We start from the raw sequence: 24516 nt of genomic DNA, 5'->3' as shown, positions 1-24516 counted from the left end.
CCGTTTAGAGATTTCTTGGGGGTGAGCCGACGGGGTCTCGTTTAGACATTTCAGGTATCGACTGACGATGGGACAGGAGGGACTTCGTATATATAACTTCTAGTTTCTCGCAAGGATTTCTGGGATAATGACGTTTGTTGATTGACTTCGGTTTGGCGAATAGTGGACCATATTTATGACGTAGCCGGGCGTATTCATGTTAACAGCGAATGGGCAAAACTTTTTGTTTTGGGACCAAATACGGATTGGTCAGTTAAAGGGTTAAAAAAAATGTTCTAGAAGTTTCTCGGGCCAGGTACCAAGATAGTGACTCAAGGTCTTGTTGCTTGGGGGTCTAAATAAGCTAGTATTTCTCTGGTTTCTTGGAAAAAGTTTTCTTTGCTAGGTGTTTCATTTTGCACTGTGGATACTGTGGTATAGGATAGTTCTAGAAAGTTCGCTGTCAATTTTGATGGGCTATTTCCTCTTTCATTGTAGTTATTTTTAGAAACCGTGAATTTCTTTTCAGTTTGTTTTAAAGGGATAGGTTTAAGTTTAAAGGGCTAATATTATTTTTATAGGGGTAATTTAAGGCATTTCGTTATTAATTTAAAGGTTTAATCGGAAATTTAATTTGATTTTCATGTCAAGATGGTTATATATCCCCACCTCTTCTGAAAAGTTCGTCCCCGAACTTACTCTGTTCATCCTACCATCACGTTAATTTTTTTTTTTTTTTTTTTTTCGATGCATAGGGGTTTTAGTACTTGAAGACTTCATCAACTTGTTTCCATTCAAAAACCGCTCAGTGGGATAAAAAGTAGGGGTGTTATGTTTCAATTCTTCTTTGTCTTGTTCATCCTCCGTAAGGGAATTTTCATTCATTCTCTTCTCTTCGATAAAGAAGTTTTGCAATTCTTGTTTTTTCTCTGTATCCAGATCTATATCTTCTGGCATGCTTATGTTATTGGTCAGGGTCATAGTAGTAGGGGTTGCTCTTGGGTTTTGAATAAATGGAAACACCCAGTATTGTCCATTTATTGTGCAAGTGATACTATGATCCTCGTAGTTCAGTTTTGCTCCTACATCTGTCATCCAATTAGATCCCAATATAATCGAAAAGTTTGCTTTCTCAATTATGTAAAATTCAATTTCCATAGGGGGACCCATTTCATCATTTAATTGTACAGGAAGTTTAATTGGGCCTTCAGCTTTAAGAGGACTGTTAGGGGAAGCTGAATAGAATTCTCTTGTTTTCAGACGGTTAAAATCCATTTCTGGGTAGACTTGTTCAGCGACATTTTTGACCATAAACGATGTACATGCTCCCGTGTCTAGGATTGCAGCATAATTGCCATTGGGTAATTTTAGGGGTATACTTCCAGTTCTTGGGACGAAATTACGTATCACGTTAATTAAGTTTTCTGGTTGTGGGACAGTTATCTCAACCGTTCTTTTAGGAGTGGTATTTTGTTCTTCATTTATTCTTTCTCTTGATTGATAGTTTTGTTTTTGGGGACAATCTCTAGCCATATGATCCGTAGAATTACATACAAAGCATTTAGGCCTAGCTGATGGAAGATACGATTCAAGGGGTAAGGTTACTTCTTGTGGTCTACTCCTTTTATTTGGGCAGTTATAAACAAAATGTCCATATTCCTTGCAATAGTTGCAAAATTTGTTTGTTAAAGGGTTTCGGGGTTCGTTTGTTCCTTGATTTCTAGGGTGTAAAACTCCCATCACTGGTTGAAGTTGCTTCACTACCTCTAGAAGTTCATCAACAGTGGTACATGTTTTCAGATTTAATAGGGCTTCATATTCGGGCATTAATCCAAAAATTATATGATCTAATCGATCTTGCTCAGAGGGGATAGAGGGTAATTCATCATAATAGTTAATCATATCCTGCACATAATCTGCAGGGCTCTCATTGGGTCTTTGCCTTCTTGTTTGGATTTTTCTCTTGATTATTTTGGAATAACCATCTCCCAAAAATTTTTCTTTAAACTTATTTTCAAAGTCATTCCAAGTATGAAAATCATTTATATTTTTCCAATACCATTTCTTTGCTTGTCCTTCGAATGCTAAGGGTATGTGGGTCAATAATTCCTGACGTGTCACGCCTGTTATCATCCCATACTCGTACGCGCTATATAGGAAGTCTATAGGGTTTGATTCTCCATTAAATCTTGTGGTAAATTGAGGAATAGGTAAAGTTCGATTTTTAGGGGTTGAATATTGTAAGTTTTCTCCGCGAGGGATTTGAGTAATATCAGGAATATTTGACGTCTCTTGTTCTCTCTCATATTCAGGAAATATAGGACTTTTCAACTTTTCTTGAAAAAATGTAGTCTGATTTAGTGTAGGTTCCTCTATAGGTTCGTTTCTTGGAAAAAGTTCCTCTCTATTTGGTCTCAAGGTAACGTTAGTAGGGGGGTTGAAAAATTCTTTTACTCGTGTCGCATAGGGGTCTTCCGAACGTTTTTCTTCGCGTATAATGGAGGGGAGGGATACTTTCTTTCCTTTTTCTTTTTGGACATAAGGGGTTGATGCAAATAGAGGATTTAATCTATCTTCCTCAGGGTTCTCTTCTCTATGGGCTTCTAACGATTCTTTCATACTATCTCGTAAAGCAACCATAGTATCAGTAAATATTTGATTTTGGGAAGCAAAATTTTGTTGCATTATTTGTTGTTGGGAAACAAAATTTTCTTGAATTATTCGAGTTATGTCATACATATGATTAGATTTATCAACGTTTGTACGTTGAAATAAAACACCTATCTTCATAATAAGGTTTCTCAGGAAGTTTAAGATTCTATCATACGAAATTCCTATCAACAATAAAATTATGATAGCAATAGCGAAGATAGCTAATAATAGATCTGACGAGTTAAGGTTAATGTCCGTCATTTTGATTGCTCGATTTTTCTCAATACTTTCTCAAAATATATGGGTTTTTAATAATAGGAATTGAACCAACCTTGACTCTCTTTAAGACATATCAAAATCCATCATATTGATAAGATTCCGAAGTATCGCATCCTGCCGACTGCGCCAATTTATAAGCCTTTTCTTTATGCTCTTTAAGATTTTATGGGGGTGAGGTGGAGTGTTCGATGTCTTATTAGAGGGGTTAAAGTATAAGATAAACACCTACCTATTTTCACTTATGATTCATCCTCGCAAACGCTAGACTAGATGTTAGAATGCAGTCAGTTGTGGGGAGTTAAGGCCTTTTTAGCGGAAACGAGGGGCTTATAAAATTTCTGAATCAAAAGTGACCGCGTTTGTTGGTATATGTCAAGTGAGAGTCAAAATAGATTCTAATCCAATTTTTAATATTCAACATAATATTCAATCTTGTTCATAAATGTTCACACACTTTTATAGGGGTCAAAATAAAGAAATTAAACAAGACAATTAAACTTACATCTAAGGGAGGTTTGCAATTTATAACCTCTTTGAAATGGCTCCTCAATAGGATTACCTCCTACAGCCTTTAAGATTTTAAAAATTAAATTTAGGGGTTTGTTAGGTTAAAAGCGTGCAATTATGCACTAAAAAATGATGTTCAAAAATAGAAAGTTAAGATTTTTTAAAATGAATCAATCCGTCAACCATAATCCAGGTTCTTTAACAATAGTTTCAAGCCAGTTAATCAATAGTTTCAAGTTTTTTTAATTTCTTACGCCAAGTAGCTCCTCTTCCATATTCTTTATAGGGGTTCAGGATCTTTTTTTTTCTTCTCTCTCGATTTCAGGGTTTTTCTTCAGGATCTTTTTTTTTCTCTGATTACGCGATTTAAGGGTTAATTATGTTTTTTTTTCTTCTTTCTCGATTTAAGGGTTCGCGCGCTCTCTTCTTCTAGGGGTTAAAATATTCTCCGATTCAACTTGATGAAAAATAAAGGTATCAAATGAATAAAAATAAAAACATCGAATAAAAATAAAGGTTTCGATTTAAAAAATAATCTCCGTCCGTTTAGAGATTTCTTGGGGGTGAGCCGACGGGGTCTCGTTTAGACATTTCAGGTATCGACTGACGATGGGACAGGAGGGACTTCGTATATATAACTTCTAGTTTCTCGCAAGGATTTCTGGGATAATGACGTTTGTTGATTGACTTCGGTTTGGCGAATAGTGGACCATATTTATGACGTAGCCGGGCGTATTCATGTTAACAGCGAATGGGCAAAACTTTTTGTTTTGGGACCAAATACGGATTGGTCAGTTAAAGGGTTAAAAAAAATGTTCTAGAAGTTTCTCGGGCCAGGTACCAAGATAGTGACTCAAGGTCTTGTTGCTTGGGGGTCTAAATAAGCTAGTATTTCTCTGGTTTCTTGGAAAAAGTTTTCTTTGCTAGGTGTTTCATTTTGCACTGTGGATACTGTGGTATAGGATAGTTCTAGAAAGTTCGCTGTCAATTTTGATGGGCTATTTCCTCTTTCATTGTAGTTATTTTTAGAAACCGTGAATTTCTTTTCAGTTTGTTTTAAAGGGATAGGTTTAAGTTTAAAGGGCTAATATTATTTTTATAGGGGTAATTTAAGGCATTTCGTTATTAATTTAAAGGTTTAATCGGAAATTTAATTTGATTTTCATGTCAAGATGGTTATAAATGGAAAGCTGGTGGTTGTTTTACGGTTATGTTCCTTGTTTGGGGCAGGGTTTGAAAAGACCCTTTTGATGATTACCCGCTTAGAAACAAAAGAAAAGGGAGAGAGAGAGATAGACGTGCCATAATCGCGTTTTTGGACTTTGCCATCGACTTTAAGGGCTAATGAATAAAAATAAGATCCATTAGCTAAGAATGATGTTCAAGACAGTAAGATAGGGGGGGAGGAGGAGGAGGTGTATTGGAAAATCGATATGTCAAAGAAAGAAGTAGAATCCATTAGTTTTTTTGCTTGGCCCCGCACCCCGGAAAGAACTGAGCGTGGGAATATCCTAGCCGCGCTCTGAGCTATAGGATTGTTTTATAGTAACCTTTTTCATTTAAGACTTCTGTAACTAGGATAGAAAGACAATGAACATTTGTTTGAATGGTTTAAAGGAATAGTTTCACGTGTAATAAATTATGAAAGTACATCACCATAATTTGATTGGCATTGAAACGATCCTTATGACAAGTATTGCCAAGTCATTTGAGACTCGCGCAATTCAAACGCTATCCTACCAGGGTTCATACAAACCTGGAAAACCTGAAAAAATCAGGGAAATAAATAGTTGACAAAAACCTCAGGGAAATTTCGAATTTTCAGTAGAAATCAGGGAAATTTGCGTCAAACAGGGGCCGAGTAATTAAGCAAAATGTTCATAAACATACACTCTATAGGATTAACATCTGACTATACTTTGGAGGCTCATAACTCTGGTTATATTACAGATACGGAGATGTACTTTGATTATGTAATAGTCATATTTGCCCCCCCCCCCTCCTTCGTTAACATTTGCTTTATTGGATACTCCATATACGGGAAAAACCGGGAAAATTCAGGGAAGTATATGGGAAAAAACCTGGAAAACCAAAAGTTGTATGAACCCTGTCCTACAACAGACTGAAAAGCTTGTATAATTCTGTGTTCGAAAAAGGCATTTATTTCGTAGCTTATGGTACTTGCCCTTTAATTATACAGGTGGTTAAGGTGCAACCATTAAATAGCCTTTTATAAATAATTTATCAGGGGTAGGCAGGGTTGCCCTTGAAGGATAGCGTAAAGGCTTTCTTGAAAACATTACTAATTGTTATTTGAAGCGATTTAATAACGTTCGGGATTTTTGACAATAATTCGCTGTGTGTGTGTAAGGTACGGTTGACCAGTGGTGCGTACGACCCACTTCCGGGTCAAATTCTCCCCCAACTGGAAAAGTTCTTGACGCGAAAAGAAAAGAAATGAGCATTGTTATTAGTCTTCATTATTAATTTCTACCTTTCCAACCCAAAAAGAAAAAGAAAAAAAAAAAAAATCAGCGGACGGTTTAATACGGCGTTAAATATGCCTTCTATTTAATAGTAATGAAATAGGGTGTCCTGCCCCTCCCCCCATCGTGGTTTATTATTATAGTTATTTCAATGTCATTCGTTTCGACCCATTATTCGCCCAAATCCTGACCTAAATCTCTCTCGTCCAGCAGTTCCCTCCCGTTGTGTTTTTTATATTATATTATATTATATTAAACTTAATTTCAAACACACACCTAGCTGGAGATGGTAATACAATATACTAACAATGTTATTAAGTAGGCTTAGGCACATTCATCTTTTTTCAATCTTACCATCGTTGATCATTATCTTACCTTTAATTTTTCTCCCATCTTATTTGAATATTTTATTTTAATTTAATCTGTGGGTGTAGGCGGTTTCTATGATTCAGATATTATAAACAAAACTAACAATTTCCCGGAAATTTTGATAAGGAACTTGAAGTAATTGCTCAATTTATTGTAATATTATTGCTAAGGAACTACTACAGGGTTCATACAAACCTGGAAAAATCAGGGAAATAAATAGTTGACAAATAACTCAGGGAAATTTCGAATTTTTAGTAAAATTCAGGGAAATCTGGGAAATTTGCGTCAAACGGGGGCCGAGTAATTAAGCAAAATGTCCGTAAACATATCCTCCATAGGATTAACATTACACTATACTTTGAAGGCTCATAACTCTGGTTGTATTAGAGATACGGGGATGTCCTTTGATTATGTAATAACAGAAGTAAATTTACTTCTGGTAATAGTCATATTTGCCCCCCCCCCCTCCTTGGTTAACATTTGCTCCACAGGATACTCCATATACGGGAAAAACCTGGAAATCTCAGGGAAATTTGTTTTCCAAAAATTGTATGAACCCTGTTACTACGCGAGTCTTCGTTGATTTTGAATCATAATTTATGCAAATATTTAAATTGTTTTCTACGTTATTTAGGGTTATAATTTATTCCATTCAATTCAATCGATGTAGACCCTAGTTTAAGCCTTGTCAATTTTACTTGACAAACTTAAAGTAGAGAGAAATTGGAATAGTTCTAAATTAGTACATGGAATCCTCGAAAAGGCGTCGAATTCTTATGATTTATTCTGAAAACACGCTATCGTACCATAGATCACGTTCCGCAAGGCTTCCAAACGATAGAGAAGGACCCCCGAAAAAAATAAGAAATGTTTTTCTTATATAAAATAAAAGTCAAATATAAAAGATGCTGTAGGGCACAAAATATTATGAAAAAAAAAGATCTCATTTTGCTGAGCATGTGGAGCGATGTACACTGCCGATAAAATCCCAAATACCTCCCTCCCTACTTCTCCGATCCTCCTTAAGGCTTCCGAGAGGATGGATACTTACCTCCTTTTTTGACAACCTTTTACTGGGTTCATACAAACCTGCAGGAGAACCTGGTAATGTCAGGGAAATAAGTTGTTGACTAATCGTCGGGGAAACCTCAGGGAAATTTATAATTTTTAGTAAAATTCAGGTAAATCTCAGGGATATTTGCGAAGCGTGAGTAATTTTGACCTGAAGGGGTTTTAACCCCGTAGTTATAGGTGGGTTTCCAAATTCTGCAGTGAAGTATTGAGATAGGCGTAAAAGGGGCTAAGAAGACAAATCTAATGCTAAACCCTCTCGCGAGTTGGCGCGCAAGGAATGGTTCTATGGAAATTTTACATTGCTATTGTCCAGCCACCTGGAGGGAAATTTTGGCGAACTATTTTTCTTCTTCGCACCTGCGAGTTCAGCTGCTACGTAGTGAATATGGAAACCCACCTATTGCTCTATAAAACCACTCCAGCAGTTACTTAGTGGCCTTGCACCTGGAAATATATGGGGGTAAAACCCTGGAAATATATGGGGAAAAACCCTGGAAATATATGGGGAAAAACCCTGGAAATATATGGGGAAAAACCCTGGAAATATATGGGGAAAAACCCTGGAAATATATGGGGAAAAAACCTGGAAATATATGAGAAGAAAGCCTAGAAATATATGAGGAGAAAACCTGGAAATATATGGGGAAAAAACCTGGAAATATATTGGGAAAACCCTGGAAATATATGAGGAGAAACCCTAGAAATATATGAGGAGAAACCCTAGAAATATATGAGGAGAAAACCTAGAAATATATGACGAGAAAACCTAGAAATATATGAGGAGAAAACCTAGAAATATATGAGGAGAAAACCTGGAAATATATGAGGGAAAAACCTGGAAATATATGGGGAAACACCTGGAAAAAATATGGGGGAAAACACCTGGAAATATATGAGGAAAAACCTGGAAATACATGGGGGGGAAACCTGGAAATATATGAGGAGAAAACCTAGAAATATATGAGGAGAAAACCTAGAAATATATAAGAAAAAAACCTGGAAATATATGGGGGGAAAACCTGGAAATATATGAGGAAAAAACCTGGAAATATGTGGGGGGGAAACCTGGAAATATATGAGGAAAAAACCTGGAAATATATGAGGAAAAAACCTGGAAATATATAGGGGAAAACACCTGGATATATATGAGGAAAAAACCTGGAAATATGTGGGGGAAAACCCTGGAAATATATGGGGGAAAACACCTGGAAATATATGAGGGAAAACCTTGAAATATATGAGGAAAAAAATATATGGGGGGAAAACAAACCTAAAAATGTATGGGGGAAAAACCCTGGTAATTTCATTGAATTGAAATCGGTTTTCCGAAAGTGTTATGAACCATGGTTTAGCTTTATTTACATTCGTTAATTGTCCGTCCCCTTTTCTCTTGGCTCTTCCATCTTTTGCGCTCCTGACATCAATTTTGGACATAAAAGAAGAGGGGTGATCGTTTTTCTCCTTCTTCGTCCCTTTTAACTTAGAAAAGTGTTGTTTGGCTTTGGTGTTAGACGTTGGAAAGTCAATTTTGTCCAAGATGACGATGGAGCCAATTTTCTTTTTAGCGATGGAAAGCGAAATCACATCCTTTACAAAATTTGTTTAGTCAGCGATTTATTTTCAAAATTTTAAATTAATCCTCGAAGGATCGAGAAAAATTGACTTCCACTTTTTGTTTAAAGTTACCAAATATTTTTTGTAAACGTCATCGAGTCTCTGGTATTAAGAAAGATCATAGGTCAAATTATGCTTTGTCTATTGAGACTTTTCCAGTTCAATTTGATCCAAAGAGCGCGCATCTTTTATTTAATGCAGATTTATCAAAAACCAACCTGTATACCTTAGGTTAAACAGGGTTCATACAAACCTGGAAAACGCAGGGAAACTTAGAATTTGTAGTAAAATTCAGGGAAATAAGGGAAATTTCCGAGGTTTGAACCACTCCCGTTGTTATTACTCCATATATGGGAAACAAAACCTGGAAACTCGGGAAAAAATTTGGGAGAAAACCTGGAAAACGGGGAATAAATAGTTGACAAAACCTCAGGGAAACTTAAAAGTTTTAGTAAAATTCAGGGAAATGAGGGAAATTTCTGAGGTTTGATTAAGTTTATTCTGAAGGGGTTGCTTCAACTATAAAAAACTTGCGAAAAAACCTGGAAAACTCAGGGAAATATATGAAAAAAAACCTGGAAACTGAGGTAAATCGGTTTTCCAAAAGTTGTATGAACCCTGTTAAAACACACATAAGGGGATCGAGAAAATGAGCTTTGAAAAAAAAAGAAATTCAATTTGCATAGATTATTTGTAAATCAATAAATTAAGTTCCCCCTTTTTGCCAACAACCAATAAACTGAATAAAAGGGATTTGTTTGTTTGAGCTTATTTTATCATGATTCAGGAGCTGGTTTGTTACTTTGTTTATTCAGCCGGTTGGGTTTTTCTTTTTTCTTTTTTTTTTCTTTTTTTTTTTGAAAAAATCCAAAGTAATTGAAAAACGAAAATCGCGGTTCACCGATAACTACAGTAATTATTATTCCCGCTCCCATTAAGTTTCGTCCATGCGTAAGAGAACATTGTTTAAAATAAGTAAAGGTCTTAACGCTTCATTTCGACCCTCATTTGAATCGAATACGGACCCTTATGAGAATGAATTTTTACAATGAAAGTTGTGTGGCACGCTTTTCTCTCCTCTCTATCAATTCGATACGACTGTTTGACTCGGCGAAAATGGACGCTTGATGGTGAAATAATTAAGGCGAAGAAAACAACCTTGTACTCGATTTTAAATTTATGTTTTATAAACCTTTACTCTTACTACAACCGTACCCGTATACCGTAACTTTTGGTTTTGGTTTTTGACCTTCGTGTTTTTTCAGAATTTAAATAGTTTAATTATGAATTAATTTATGCGGTTGTCGTAAATTGAACTTACCAAAAACTTGCCTGGTTGGGCAGCGCGGTTTTTTAAAGTTTTCAAGAGTTGAGTAATTATTAGATTCAATTTAATCTAATAATTAATAATATTCTAAATTATGAATTAATTTTTGCGGTTGTCGTTAATTGAACTTACCAAAAACTTCCCTGGTTGGGCTTTTCAAATTTTACGAGTTAAGAAATTATTAGATTCAAATTTAATCTAATAATTAATAATATTCTAAATTAAGAATTAATTTTTGCATTTGTCGTAAATTGAACTTATCAAAAACTTGCCACTGCGGGCTTTTTAAAATTTAACAAGTTAAGAAATTATTATATTCAAATTTAATCTAATAATTAATAATATTCTAAATTAAGAATTAATTTTTGAGGTTGTCGTTAATTGAACTTACCGAAAACTTGCCTCTTTGGGCTTTTCCAAATTTTCCGAGTTAAGAAATTATTAGATTCAAATTTAATGTAATAATTAATAATAGTCTAAATTATGAATTGATTTATGCGGTTGTCGTTAATTGAACTTGCCACTGCGGGCTTTTTAAAATACGAGTTAAGAAATTATTAGATTCAAATTTAATCTATTAATGGGAGAAATTTAATTTAGTTTTAAATATTAATTAAATAGCAAGTTAACTTAAATTTGTAGAGAAAAATTTTATTTCCTGGTTTATATATATCTTTACGTAGGTATTAAGAAATGTGGGTTTAATTACACATTCTCTTTCAGGGTACATTTAATAAAATTATTTAAGAAATTCTTGTATATAATGAAGCCCCCGTAGTGTTGCGATAGTATTCTTTGGCAGGCTTCCCAAATATTTAATCTTTCCTTAAGCCTATCCTAGACTCTCTCTCACTTTCACTCTATGAGGGGCATAATAACATTTGTAATAAACTACACGTGCATTTTTAACCTTTTCCCATTACATAAATAATATATGGGTAACATGTATTTTCAAAAGCACGCTATGCGACTAAATCGTTACCTTTTAGACTAGAACTTCTACGGTCTTTTTAAAAATATATTTTAACCTTTTTCCCGCATTCTTTATTGTAATATATTTTATGCAAAATAATTGAGTGGATTTGGGGAAAAATTCTGTATAGAAAGATTAATTGATTAATATGATTAGATTAGGATAAAAATTCTTCGCAGGAAACAAAGCCAAAAGATTAAAATGTTTCCTCGCAACTTGGGGCGGAAGTTGATAACCATGAAGTGAGGATTTCATTAAGCGTATTTGTCATTTTATATTCGGGTATTTTAGTATTTACTAGCTGTTACCCGCGGCGTTGCTCGCGTGTAATAAGAACTTCCATCAAAATGATATAAAGAATGGGTAGATTTTACTGATGACTAATATTTTTGTAGCACGCTAGGAGCGAAGGCACTCGGCGTTGCCCGTCAGCCCGTCGGAACATTTTTATTACTTTTCATGCGGACATTATTCCATAAAGAAGGGTTTTTAAGTTTTTGGCCGCCATTTAAAAAGATGGCAACAAATCGAACCCAAAAGACCATTCAGCCCGTCTATAGGTTAAAGGAAACCAGTGTACTAAATATTTGTGAAATCGGTTGAAACGCGCGGACTTTGTTGCATAGAGAATTTTTTTTACATTTCTGGGCGCCATTTATTAAGATGGCGGCGAATTGGAAAAATCTTTCTTAGTACGCGCCTACTACTTATGAATAACGTTCCTGCAAATTTTCAGCCTTCTAGGTCAAGCGGTTTGGGCTGGGCGTTGATTATCAATCAGTCTGTCAGTCAGTCAGCCAGGAATTCAAAAGTCTTGGTTCAAAAATCACCATATACGCGACTCGTTTTAGGTCTGGGGTCTGAACAGGGAAAATGAATAGTCTGAATGGGCCTTAACCATTTATAAAGCAACCTCAACCGCTACTCAAATTCATTTCCTGCGGGTTTCCCCTATCAAGTATACACCAGTTACACCTTCATCCGTATTATTTATGAAAGAACTTTGGATCTTGTGACGTGTAAATGAAAACATTTTGGGTTGGAGATAGACAAAACCAGAAACCTTTTGAGGTATTTTTTTCCCATTTGATTGTGTGGGAGTGGTGGTACTGGTCTTTGGTTTCAAGCTCTTTTAAGTCCCAGTTCTCTCACCCCCCCCCCCTCCATCCAATAGACAAAACAACACCCCGAGAGAGGCGAGATCAGATATACCATCCTCTCCAGATCGTGATCAACGGGGCATAACTTCGTTCCTCCGTTTTGCATTCGATGTTTGATAGTTCTTGAGGCTAGAACTCGGCTCCTAGACTCCGTATTCCCCACCTAATCCATGAGAGGTTCGAGTTCGAAGATCTCTTTTGACTAAAGGACGGTTGCCTAGGTAACCCCCTGTTCCCTCTCTCTCTCTCTCTCTCTCTCTCTCTCTCTTCAGGAGAGATTTGGTAGCGCGTTTCTCCTCTGAAAGATCATCCAATCCAACCTCGCGTCTCTCCTCTCGAGCAACGTCGAGATTTTCGCTTCTACCATCGGGGTCAGGAAGCGTTGATTTTTCACTCACTCGTCCGGTCGGTGTCCCCGAGACATTGGGGTTGGTCTCTTTGGTACAACCATACCAATTTCCCCTTCAGGGATGTCACTTTCAGGAAATCCCTTCTCGATTTTGGTCGAGCCTGGTGTTTTGGCGCCCTAGAAAGGCAATTCCCTCGTGTCGACATCGCTACCGTTTTGTGTGTGGGGAAAAACTTTTGGAAGAGGATTTTGTATCCCCGGCGTCTGTGTCCTTCGATTTAGTGTAGTTCTCGCGATTCGGTTTTCTTTTCTGGGAAAATGTCTGTTTTGAAACTTGGGGATTATCGATAAATAGCGGGTTTATACGACGGTATAAATATACGGATTTCGACGAAATAAGGCAACCGAAGAAAATCTCGCATTGTGGTTGTGGGCCGAAGTCTGTCGTTTATATACTTCTTCTGTTGACGCCTGTTTCGATTTTGTGTCACTAGGAATTGAGACATCGTTATCGCGTCAGCTTGATTTTAGTTTTGTTGTGAATTGACTCGTGTGTACTTATATGTGACTGGACTACATTTTGGTGATTTCGTAACTTCCATAATCAGGTACTTGTAATGTTGAATTTTTATATACTTTTTAAAGTGGATTTTGGGTTTGTTTGATAGTAGTTAGGGTACAGGTTTGCTAACCTTTTAATTAACCCCCTCTAAATACTTCCTAATGAATAATTTTCGAGGGGCTAGTCACTCGGCGTCATCGTTGTACCCTTTGACTGATCTTCAAAAGCAACCCTACCCTTAACAGTACACCATAAGTTCATTAGATATGTTCCTACCTTAAGTATGACTCTTCCTATACTTCGTAATGCTGGAGACTTACAGCTCGAGCTATAGTTCTAGCAGAACGACAAGCGAGAATTGAAGTACTACACTCGGTTAGTTAGTTTTGCAGGACTTCCATCTAGGTCCTATTTAGTCTGCATTACTAAGCCCTGCTTAGTGATTAACCCCGTGCATTCACGACCTTTACATAAAGCAAAGTCAATAAAAAGGCCATTAGCTAGGTCACGTCAACAATAGAGTAGTAGGCTAGGGCAAATTCAAGTTTAATTTGTTTAAACCGGGTTGACAAAGACACTATGGTAAACGACTTAATAATAGTTTTCGACATCCCCTTTTCAACCTTTAAAATAAGTATAGTTTCACTGAGCGCGTTTTGAAAATGATGGATGGTTACGTAAACTTCCGTAGCCCCTGGTTAGTTTTCCAAACTGCAGACTTTATATCACCTGGTATCTTCAAAGCCTCAATTTGTGTAGGAATATCTTAAAAATCGGCTGCAAAACCCTACCCTGTTGTTAGAAAACTATAGGATACCTACAAGAAGTGATATCTAGTTTATTAGGGAGAAGATATAAGATGCCTAAGTATTCGTGCGCCATAGTCCCAGTCCCCCTTTTCATAATACAAGGGGGGGACGTAAAAGGAGGCCGGGCTATTTCGCCTCTCCTCTGTCGGAAAATATGACTGTAATTTTCGTCATTTGCGTCGCCGCGCTGACGTGAGTTTTCAAGAACCAATGAGATGCTGGTTGTAATTTAGAGGCGGGGATTAACTCCGGACCTACGTTTGCACTGCTGGAGATAAACCTAGAAATGTGGCGAATTTATACCTTCTCCCTAGTAAACTAGATATCACTTCTTGTTACCAACCGCCTGTTGGCTGTTGCGCGGATACAGACGTCCCATGCAGATCTTCACAAATTTAATTCAATTCTTCGATCCAAACTGCCGCGTGCATGGCTCCTCTCCACCACCTTTGAGAAGGAGTTTGGGGGGGGGGAGGGTGTCTGTTCCGTTTTCCATTACATCTGCTCACCATGCGCTATTTAGCAATTAGCAGAGAACCTTTTGACGTAACTGGCTATCCTCCTTGTCCTTGCACATTGAATTTTGTTCGAATTTACCATGAAAATACGTTAAAAATCTCTCTTAAATAATTTAGTATAGTTTAAGTATTTTCTGTGCGGACAAGTGAACATTGCCGGGCATTTGTGAGTCGTGCAATTTAACCGAACACTGTCTATTGACCATTCTAGAGAACTCGCGTAAGACCAGGGATAGATTTAATTTTAGAAGTAGGAATGGAGAACGTGGTTAGTATTTACTTCAGTCCGACTCATAGCCCAGTATAGAGCCCCTCCCTCCCTTCAACACGTAACGAAAAGTTTAAATTATCTTATTGGCTCACTTAAACTACGTTTTGATGACGTTGCTGACGGGGATGGCGAAAAATTACCTCTGTCGCTATGACCCGCCTCTTCTTTCATACCCCTCCGTCCCGTGGAAGGGGGTCCGGGACTTTGACGCGCGCCCATTTTTCTCTGTTCACCATTCCTACCTGTAAAATTATATCTATCCCTGATAAGACCAATAAGAAATTTTGATCTTAGCCAAGAACCGTGGAAACGTCTTTTAGCACCCAACCTTTTTGAATTTGACGATCAAATTATTATTATACTTATTTTGTTATTCTTGAGAGGTTTGTGTTTACTCATAGTCTTATTCTACATAGAAAATCTATATCATGATTTATATTTCCGTGAAGTAACACAGGCAAGGAGTGGTTTCATCGTGTTTACGGTCCTTGTTGTCGGCTCTAAAAGGATGTTATCAGGTGCAACGAAAGAGATAAATTTTCAAGGCAACGCCCCCACCTAGGAAATGTTATCATAGAACGTGCACCAAGCCCGTGTTTTTTTTTTTACGACGTCATACTCATAGATATTGCAAATTATTTCATTCTTAAGGCCCATTCAGACAAAAGTTCACGTTGGTGAAGTCGATTTTCTCGCTTAATTAGACACGTGTCAAACAGTGCACTATACGTAAAAGATTCGTGCTCGTGTTTAGTTTGAAAAGTTTTCAATTTCGTAGGGAAGTGAGTGTCCAGGTGACACTATCACCTCGTTAGCGCCTTTTCTTAGCCATAGCTCACTCGATCATGCCTTACTAACACGTGATCGAGTTAGCTGCTACGCTTTAGCTGACGATATATGAAAAGTTTTAGGATTTTTGGCACGGTATTTGAATTTCATTTTGGGTGTTCAGCTATATTAGTATTAAAAGACTTGGTTTAAAAATCACCCATATTTGCGACTCGTTTAAGTCGTCTGCTCTAGCGTCTGAACAGGGAAATTAACGTACCGACGAAATGACCGAATCGAAATTAACCAGGCTTACGATTCATGGGAACTTAAGATTTTACTCTACAGGGAGCTAACAGTTCTGACCCTGAAACGTCACACCCTTCTATCTCTTACTGGAGTTTCATCCCCCCGAATGGTTGGAAACAGTATTCTACGCGCAAAAATGCCAACCAGAGAGGGGCTGCGTGACGTCAGACCATCTCTTCCCCCTAGCCAGTTGTTAGCTCCGTATAGTCTGAATGGACCTTCACGATACCTTCTTCCCAGAAAAAACTTTGGTTCTGATATCTATGGTTATATTCCCCCTGGAGACGATAGATTTTCGTTTCCTAGCTTCCTATCCTCGTTCCTCCTGCCCATTTTAGGAGTTAGGACTGGAAAGAGCTCGCAGCTGCATCTTCCAGATAAAAATTGGTTCCCTTTTTTTTCATCTTTCTTTCTCCTTGACTTTTGCACGCTGCTTCTAGACGCTTGATTCTATTTGAAGCTCGAGGGGTTGTATTTAAATATTTCTAGTGGAGATTGGAGAATACTTTGGGTTTAGGCTTGAACTTTGGTACAGTTTTTTAGCCACATCGTATATATACGATGAGGCTATTAGTTTGTCCCGCGAGCCTGTGGGTGTGGGTGTGGTGGTCGTAGTAGTTTTTCGCGATTTGGAATGTGGTCAGAGTTACCCAAAGAAATAGTTAGTCAGAGCTAACCGAAGAAATGGTTATTTTATTGCTTTGGCAGTATAAAACGTTTCGTTCGACATTGAAGGGAGAGTGAATGTGAGAGAATTGTGGTGAGGTGATATTTTTCGTTCGTGTATTTTAAAAGGCTGGGGATTATAATAGTAAGTGCAAGCATACATTTAATTGTACAGGTAAGGTTAAGCTTTGTGAAATGTGGTTTACGTTTGCTCCATATATTTAAAGCTAGAGAGAGAGAGAGAGGAATTTAGTATTGGCTTAATTTAAATGGAAGGTTTAATACTCCCTTTAAAATTCCTGTCACCCGTCAACAATAAGGGTTTCACGCTTGTCATCTCACCCCCCCCCCCCACCGATTTCAAAATTCAAAGAAATCGAGGGGGATTTTTAAAAAGCAAAAGGAACTATATACCGACGTTATATTTGGAAAGGTGGTGTTTATTACTAGAAGTTACGTCGTTTCTCCATAAATCGAGAAGAGTTTTAAAAGAAGGTACTAGCTTGGGGCCGCATTCCTTTCCTTTCATTCTTGTAAAAGCTTCAAAACGAAGAGACGTTTATTTTTTTGGTGCTGAGATATTGCGGAATATTTTTTTAACCTCTTTTAACAATTATTTAGTAATTTCTTATTATAATTAATAATTTTTTGTTGTTGTTGACGTTCGTTTAAATTGTCGTGTGTGCGCAGTACATTTTTATCGTTTCCTAGTTCGAATTGAGGAGTAAAGGATTGAACAATCACAGTAGGTTAGGTAAGGTATAGAGGGGTTATCCACTCATTAGGGTAGGTATAGAGGGACTATTCACTCGTACGATGTGGCTACTATTACGAGCCCTTGGGTCGCCTTGTTATAGTTAGTTTTTAGTTCAAATAAGATTTAGTCAAACCATCTGTAATTGTGTATGTGTCAATGGCGTAGTGATTATGTCATCCGCTTCACACACGAATGGCCCCGGGTTCGAGACCACGTGGGTGCGGAGAAATTCTTTTATGTTCGTTTGTTTATATTAACAACTAAATTAGCTCAAAGAGGGTTCATCAGCGTGTATCGTGGCGCAGTTGGCAGCGCCGTTGAATGATGGCGCCTGCAAGATCAATCGTTAGAGATGGTCAGTACCCAATAAAGTGGCAAGTCTAGTCTAATGAAGTTACGGAAGTTGTTTTTTATAGTTAGTTTTTAATTCGCATAAGATACAGTCAAACGATGCGTTCTTGTAGGTGTATCTGCTGTGTAGTGGTTATCTCAGCCGCTTCGCACCCCGAAGGCCCCGGGTTAAAGACCACGTGGCTGCGAAGAAATTCTTTTATGTTCGTTTGTTTAAATTGACAACTAAATTAGCTCAAAGAGGGTTCCTCAGCGTGTATCGTGGCGCAGTTGGTAGCGCCGTCGAATGCTGGTGGCTGAAAGATCGGTCTTCGAAGATGGTCAATACCCAATAAATTCTTGTCTATTGAAGATAGTGCTCAGATACAGAAGTTATTTTTTTATAGTTAGTTTTTAATTCAAATAAGATTTAGTCGAACGACCCGTAGTAATTGTGTATGTGTCAATGGCGTAGTGGTTATCTCAGCCGCTTCACACACCGAAGGCCCCGGGTTCAAGACCACGTGGCTGCGGAGAAATTCTTTTATGCTCGTTAGTTTAAATTCACAACTAATTTAGATTAAAGAGGGTTCAATATCGTGTATCGTGGCGCAGTTGTTAGCGCCGTTGAATGCCAATACCTAACAGATCAATCTTCGAAGATGGTCAAAGCTCGAAGTGGTCAGTATCCCTCAGTGGATCAGTACTCAATGTGGTCGGTATCCCTCAGTGGATCAGTACTCGAAGTGGTCGGTATTCCTCAGTGGATCAGTACTCGAAGTGGTCGGTATCCGTCAGTGGATCAGTACTCGAAGTGGTCGGTATCCCACAGTGGATCAGTACTCGAAGTGGTCAGTGCCCGTTGAAGTCGTGTCTAATGGTTCGTGCTCAGATACCGAAGTTACCTTTTATAGTTAGTTTTTAATTCAAATAAGATTTAGTCAAACGATCTGTAATTGTGTATGTGTCAATGGCGTAGTGATTATGTCATCCGCTTCATACACGAATGGCCCCGGGTTCGAGACCACGTGGGTGCGGAGAAATTCTTTTATGTTCGTTTGTTTATATTGACAACTAAATAAGCTCAAAGAGGGTTCCTCAGCGTGTATCGTGGCGCAGTTGGTAGCGCCGTCGAATGCTGGTGGCTGAAAGATCGATCTTCGAAGATGGTCAATACCCAATAAATTCTTGTCTATTGAGGATAGTGCTCAGATACAGAAGTTATTTTTTTATAGTTAGTTTTTAATTCAAATAAGATTTAGTCGAACGACCCGTAGTAATTGTGTATGTGTCAATGGCGTAGTGGTTATCTCAGCCGCTTCACACACCGAAGGCCCCGGGTTCAAGACCACGTGGCTGCGAAGAAATTCTTTTATGCTCGTTAGTTTAAATTCACAACTAATTTAGATTAAAGAGGGTTCAATATCGTGTATCGTGGCGCAGTTGGTAGCGCCGTTGAATGCCAATACCTAACAGATCAATCTTCGAAGATGGTCAAACCTCGAAGTGGTCAGTATCCCTCAGTGGATCAGTACTCAATGTGGTCGGTATCCCTCAGTGGATCAGTACTCGAAGTGGTCGGTATCCCTCAGTGGATCAGCACTCGAAGTGGTCGGTATCCCTCAGTGGATCAGTACTCGAAGTGGTCAGTGCCCGTTGAAGTCGTGTCTAATGGTTCGTGCTCAGATACCGAAGTTCCTTTTTATAGTTAGTTTTTAATTCAAATAAGATTTAGTCAAACGATCTGTAATTGTGTATGTGTCAATGGCGTAGTGATTATGTCATCCGCTTCACACACGAATGGCCCCGGGTTCGAGACCACGTGGGTGCGGAGAAATTCTTTATGTTCGTTTGTTTATATTAACAACTAAATTAGCTCAAAGAGGGTTCGTCATCGTGTATCGTGGCGCAGTTGGTAGCGCCATTGAATGATGGCGCCTGCAAGATCAATCGTTAGAGATGGTCAGTACCCAATAAAGTGGCAAGTCTAGTCTAATGAAGATACGGAAGTTGTTTTTTATAGTTAGTTTTTAATTCGCATAAGATACAGTCAAACGATGCGTTCTTGTAGGTGTATCTGCTGTGTAGTGGTTATCTCAGCCGCTTCGCACCCCGAAGGCCCCGGGTTCAAGACCACGTGGCTGCGAAGAAATTCTTTTATGTTCGTTTGTTTAAATTGACAACTAAATTAGCTCAAAGAGGGCTCCTCTGCGTGTATCGTGGCGCAGTTGGTTGCGCCGTCGAATGCTGGTGGCTGAAAGATCGATCTTCGAAGATGGTCAACACCCAATATATTCTTGTCTATTGAAGATAGTGCTCAGATACAGAAGTTATTTTTTATAGTTAGTTTTTAATTCAAATAAGATTTAGTCGAACGACCCGTAGTAATTGTATATGTGTCAATGGCGTAGTGGTTATCTCAGCCGCTTCACACACCGAAGGCCCCGGGTTCAAGACCACGTAGCTGCGAAGAAATTCATTTATGCTCGTTAGTTTAAATTCACAACTAATTTAGATTAAAGAGGGTTCAATATCGTGTATCGTGGCGCAGTTGGTAGCGCCGTTGAATGCCAATACCTAACAGATCAATCTTCGAAGATGCTCGAAGTGGTCAGTATCCCTCAGTGGATCAGTACTCAATGTGGTCGGTATCCCACAGTGGATCAGTACTCGAAGTGGTTAGTATCCCACAGTGGATCAGTACTCGAAGTGGTCAGTGCCCGTTGAAGTCGTGTCTAATGGTTCGTGCTCAGATACCGAAGTTCCTTTTTATAGTTAGTTTTTAATTCAAATAAGATTTAGTCAAACGATCTGTAATTGTGTATGTGTCAATGGCGTAGTGATTATGTCATCCGCTTCACACACGAATGGCCCCGGGTTCGAGACCATGTGGGTGCGGAGAAATTCTTTTATGTTCGTTTGTTTATATTAACAACTAAATTAGCTCAAAGAGGGTTCATCATCGTGTATCGTGGCGCAGTTGCTAGCGCTATTGAGTGATGGCGCCTGCAAGATCAATCGTTAGAGATGGTCAGTACCCAATAAAGTGGCAAGTCTAGTCTAATGAAGATACGGGAGTTGTTTTTTATAGTTAGTTTTTAATTCGCATAAGATACAGTCAAACGATGCGTTCTTGTAGGTGTATCTGCTTTTTAGTGGTTATCTCAGCCGCTTCGCACCCCGAAGGCCCCGGGTTAAAGACCACGTGGCTGCGAAGAAATTCTTTTATGTTCGTTTGTTTAAATTGACAACTAAATTAGCTCAAAGAGTGTTCCTCTGCGTGTATCGTGGCGCAGTTGGTTGCGCCGTCGAATGCTGGTGGCTGAAAGATCGTTCTTTTTTAGATGGTCAACACCCAATATATTCTTGTCTATTGAAGATAGTGCTCAGATACAGATGTTATTTTTTTATAGTTAGTTTTTAATTCAAATAAGATTTAGTCGAACGACCCGTGGTAATTGTGTATGTGTCAATGGCGTAGTGGTTATCTCAGCCGCTTCACACACCGAAGGCCCCGGGTTCAAGACCACGTAGCTGCGAAGAAATTCTTTTATGCTCGTTAGTTTAAATTCACAACTAATTTAGATTAAAGAGGGTTCAATATCGTGTATCGTGGCGCAGTTGGTAGCGCCGTTGAATGCCAATACCTAACAGATCAATCTTCGAAGATGGTCAAAGCTCGAAGTGGTCAGTATCCCTCGGTGGATCAGTACTCAATGTGGTCGGTATCCCTCAGTGGATCAGTACTCGAAGTGGTCGGTATCCCTCAGTGGATCAGTACTCGAAGTGGTCGGGATCCCACAGTGGATCAGTACTCGAAGTGGTTAGTATCCCACAGTGGATCAGTACTCGAAGTGGTCAGTGCCCGTTGAAGTCGTGTCTAATGGTTCGTGCTCAGATACCGAAGTTACCTTTTATAGTTAGTTTTTAATTCAAATAAGATTTAGTCAAACGATCTGTAATTGTGTATGTGTCAATGGCGTAGTGATTACGTCATCCGCTTCACACACGAATGGCCCCGGGTTCGAGACCACGTGGGTGCGGAGAAATTCTTTTTTGCTCGTTAGTTTAAATTCACAACAAATTTAGATTAAAGAGTGTTCAATATCGTGTATCGTGGCGCAGTTGGTAGCGTCGTTGAATGCCAATACCTAACAGATCAATCTTCGAAGATGGTCAAAGCTCGAAGTGGTCAGTATCCCACAGTGGATCAGTACTCGAAGTGGTTAGTATCCCACAGTGGATCAGTACTCGAAGTGGTCAGTGCCCGTTGAAGTCGTGTCTAATGGTTCGTGCTCAGATACCGAAGTTACCTTTTATAGTTAGTTTTTAATTCAAATAAGATTTAGTCAAACGATCTGTAATTGTGTATGTGTCAATGGCGTAGTGATTATGTCATCCGCTTCACACACGAATGGCCCCGGGTTCGAGACCACGTGGGTGCGGAGAAATTCTTTTATGTTCGTTTGTTTTTATTGACAACTAAATTAGCTCAAAGAGGGTTCCTCGGCGTGTATCGTGGCGCAGTTGGTTGCGCCGTCGAATGCTGGTAGCTGAAAGATCGATCTTCGAAGATGGTCAACACCCAATATATTCTTGTCTATTGAAGATAGTGCTCAGATACAGAAGTTATTTTTTTATAGTTAGTTTTTAATTCAAATAAGATTTAGTCGAACGACCCGTAGTAATTGTGTATGTGTCAATGGCGTAGTGGTTGTCTCAGCCGCTTCACACACCGAAGGCCCCAGGTTCAAGACCACTTGGCTGCGAAGAAATTCTTTTATGCTCGTTAGTTTAAATTCACAACTAATTTAGATTAAAGAGGGTTCAATATCGTGTATCGTGGCGCAGTTGGTAGCGCCGTTGAATGCCAATACCTAACAGATCAATCTTCGAAGATGGTCAAAGCTGGAAGTGGTCAGTATCCCTCAGTGGATCAGTACTCAATGTGGTCGGTATCCCTCAGTGGATCAGTACTCGAAGTGGTCGGTATCCCACGGTGGATCAGTACTCGAAGTGGTCGGTATCCCACAGTGGATCAGTACTCGAAGTGGTCAGTGCCCGTTGAAGTCGTGTCTAATGGTTCGTGCTCAGATACCGAAGTTACCTTTTATAGTTAGTTTTTAATTCAAATAAGATTTAGTCAAACGATCTGTAATTGTGTATATGTCAATGGCGTAGTGATTATGTCATCCGCTTCATACACGAATGGCCCCGGGTTCGAGACCACGTGGGTGCGGAGAAATTCTTTTATGTTCGTTTGTTTATATTGACAACTAAATTAGCTCAAAGAGGGTTCCTCAGCGTGTATCGTGGCGCAGTTGGTAGCGCCGTCGAATGCTGGTGGCTGAAAGATCGATCTTCGAAGATGGTCAATACCCAATAAATTCTTGTCTAATGAAGATAGTGCTCAGATACAGAAGTTATTTTTTTATAGTTAGTTTTTAATTCAAATAAGATTTAGTCGAACGACCCGTAGTAAGTGTGTATGTGTCAATGGCGTAGTGGTTATCTAAGCCGCATAACACACCGAAGATCCCGGGTTCAAGACCACGTGGCTGCGAAGAAATTCTTTTATGCTCGTTAGTTTAAATTCACAACTAATTTAGATTAAAGAGGGTTCAATATTTTGTATCGTGGCGCAGTTGGTAGCGCCGTTGAATGCCAATACCTAACAGATCAATCTTCGAAGATGGTCAAAGCTCGAAGTGGTTAGTATCCCTCAGTGGATCAGTACTCAATGTGGTCGGTATCCCTCAGTGGATCAGTACTCGAAGTGGTCGGTATCCCACAGTGGATCAGTACTCGAAGTGGTTAGTATCCCACAGTAGATCAGTACTCGAAGTGGTCAGTGCCCGTTGAAGTCGTGTCTAATGGTTCGTGCTCAGATACCGAAGTTCCTTTTTATAGTTAGTTTTTAATTCAAATAAGATTTAGTCAAACGATCTGTAATTGTGTATGTGTCAATGGCGTAGTGATTATGTCATCCGCTTCCAACACGGATGGCCCCGGGTTCGAGACCATGTGGGTGCGGAGAAATTCTTTTATGTTCGTTTGTTTATATTAACAACTAAATTAGCTCAAAGAGGGTTCATCATCGTGTATCGTGGCGCAGTTGGTAGCGCCATTGAATGTTGGCGCCTGCAAGATCAATCGTTAGAGATGGTCAGTACCCAATAAAGTGGCAAGTCTAGTCTAATGAAGATACAGCAGTTTTTTTTTATACTTAGTTTTTAATTCGCATAAGATACAGTCAAACGAGGCGTTCTTGTATGTTTATCTGCTGTGTAGTGGTTATCTCAGCCGCTTCACATCCCGAAGGCCCCGGGTTCAAGACCACGTGGCTGCGAAGAAATTCTTTTATGTTCGTTTGTTTAAATTGACAACTAAATTAGCTCAAAGAGGGTTCCTCAGCGTGTGTCGTGGCGCAGTTGGTAGCGCCGTCGAATGCTGGTGGCTGAAAGATCGATCTTCGAAGATGGTCAATACCCAATAAATTCTTGTCTAATGAAGATAGTGCTCAGATGCGGAAGTTATTTTTTTATAGTTAAATTTTAATTCAAATAAGATTTAGTCGAACGACCCGTAGTAATTGTTTACGTGTCAATGGCGTAGTGGTGATCTCAGCCGCTTCACACACCGAAGGCCCCGGGTTCAAGACCACGTGGCTGCGAAGAAATTCTTTTATGCTCGTTAGTTTAAATTCACAACTAATTTAGATTAAAGAGGGTTCAACATCGTGTATCGTGGCTCAGTT

At 38.8% G+C, this 24516-nt stretch overlaps 1 protein-coding gene across 2 annotated transcripts in view; it reads left to right on the top strand.

Annotated features, from left to right (window-relative positions):
- The window catches only part of LOC149691867 (uncharacterized), a 42545-nt gene that overhangs the window by 1498 nt on the left and 16531 nt on the right, over positions 1-24516 (top strand). The window contains exon 1 of one of the 2 annotated variants that reach the window (XM_089869329.1): positions 12524-13377. The exons of the other annotated variant lie outside the window; for it this stretch is intronic. The gene's annotated coding sequence lies outside the window, so the exon portion shown is untranslated. Of the gene's footprint in view, positions 1-12523; positions 13378-24516 lie in introns of those variants that run through there. 2 annotated transcript variants of the gene reach the window in all.

This window comes from Phalangium opilio, unplaced genomic scaffold (genome assembly GCF_054372755.1).
Source record: "Phalangium opilio isolate 3A_F unplaced genomic scaffold, DU_Popi_V2 ptg000025l_1, whole genome shotgun sequence".
Taxonomy (NCBI): Eukaryota; Metazoa; Arthropoda; class Arachnida; order Opiliones; family Phalangiidae; genus Phalangium; species Phalangium opilio.
The sequence above is the reverse complement of the archived record's forward strand: the minus strand, read 5'-3'. Positions and strand labels throughout refer to the sequence as shown.